This window comes from Neomonachus schauinslandi, chromosome 9 (genome assembly GCF_002201575.2).
Source record: "Neomonachus schauinslandi chromosome 9, ASM220157v2, whole genome shotgun sequence".
Classification (NCBI taxonomy): domain Eukaryota; kingdom Metazoa; phylum Chordata; class Mammalia; order Carnivora; family Phocidae; genus Neomonachus; species Neomonachus schauinslandi.
This window is the reverse complement of record NC_058411.1, coordinates 88,142,582-88,144,199: the sequence shown is the minus strand read 5'-3', so window position 1 is coordinate 88,144,199 and position 1,618 is coordinate 88,142,582. Positions and strand designations below refer to the sequence as shown.

Below are 1,618 nucleotides of genomic sequence, written 5' to 3'. Positions count from 1 at the left end.
AATCTCTCTATACTCTTGACGTGTCCCAGTTGAATTCTTATGCATTCTTTTTGTTTATAATTCTCTCTCATTTTGTTGTACATATACAAGTATCCCTGAACAAGCATTGCTACATTTATATGTTTTAAGAATTTACATATATAAATAATGTGGTTGTCTGCTCCTTGCTTTTTCCATTCAATAATATTTTGGGGGCGCCTGGGTGGCTCAGTTGGTTAAGTGGCTGCCTTTGGCTCAGGTCATGATCCCGGGGTCCTGGGCTTGAGCTCCTCATCAGGCTCCTTGCTCAGCGGAAAGCCTGCTTCTCCCTTTCCCTCTCCTGCTCCTTCTGCTTCTGCTCTCTAGCTCGTGCTCTCTCTTTCAAATACATAAATAAAATCTTCAAAGAAAATAATATTTTGAGTTTCATTCATGCCAATCTGTGGAGCATATATTATGAATGTGGTTGAACAAGTAGAGCATTTTATGCTATGACTTCCTCCCAATATACTTCCCATTCTACCATTTATGAACATCGTACTCTGTCTGGTTTCTTTGCTGACATGAGCAGTGCTTCTGTGAACATTCTCTTACCTGACTCCCAGTGCACACACATGACAATTTCTCTAGGGCACACAAATATTTTGTTATAGCTGTCTGAGCAGACTAATACACTTCCTTTCTATGCAATTACATCTTCTTTTCTCTTGCCTACCATTCCAGCTAGATCTCTAGTACATTCTTGATTAAAAGTAGTGGTTCCATAGTGTAGTGGTTATCACATCTGCTTTACATGCAGAAGGTCCTGGGTTTGATCCCCAGTGGAACCACTAACAACGAATCATGGAACACTACATCAAAAACTAATGATGTAATGTATAGTGATTAACATAACATAATAAAATTAAAAAACAAAAAACTAATGATGTAATGTATGGTGACAACATAACATAATAAAATTTTAAAAAATTATATATATATGTTTTTATATATATAAACAATAAAAAAATAATTTAAAAAATAAAATTAAAAAAAGAAAAAAGAAATAAAAGTAGTAATAGTAGGTACCTTACTTTATTCCTGAATTTACATGAAACATTTTTAATTTTTAGCATTACCACATTGCTTACTATATGTTTGTATTAGACACACTGTATCAAGTTAAGGAAGCAACCTTAAATTCATACCACAGTTTCAGGGAATAGGTTTTGCTAAGGTTGTCAAATTTTATCCACTGCTTTATCTGCATTTATTAAGATGAGCATTTATTTTTCTTCTTTAAATATGTTAATTTTTAAAATTATATCAATAGACATAATGTTCCAATCCTTGACCTGTGCAAAAACATATATTTTGTACACATTTTTCTGTTTTGATGGACTTGGTTTCCTGCTTTTGGTTCAGGTAAGATTACTGATTCTATGTTTATTAATGAGATTATTCTGCAATTTTATTTTCTCATCTTCCTCTTGTTGTTCTGATGTCAAAGTTATAGTTATCTTGCAAAATGAGTTGGGGGAGTATGGATTTTGGCTCAGGTCATGACCTCAGGGTCCTGGTTGAGCCCCAGGTGGGTTCTGCACTCAGTGGGCAGTCTGCTTGAGATCCTCTCCCTCTCCCTCTGTCCCTTCCCCAGCTC

General features: G+C 35.1%; 1 non-coding gene across 1 annotated transcript; it reads left to right on the top strand.

The window, feature by feature from the left end:
- The first annotated feature begins 736 nt into the window (after positions 1–736).
- Positions 737–809, top strand: TRNAV-UAC. The gene has a single exon. It is a non-coding gene; the product is annotated as a tRNA-Val (tRNA).
- The last annotated feature ends 809 nt before the right edge of the window (positions 810–1,618 follow it).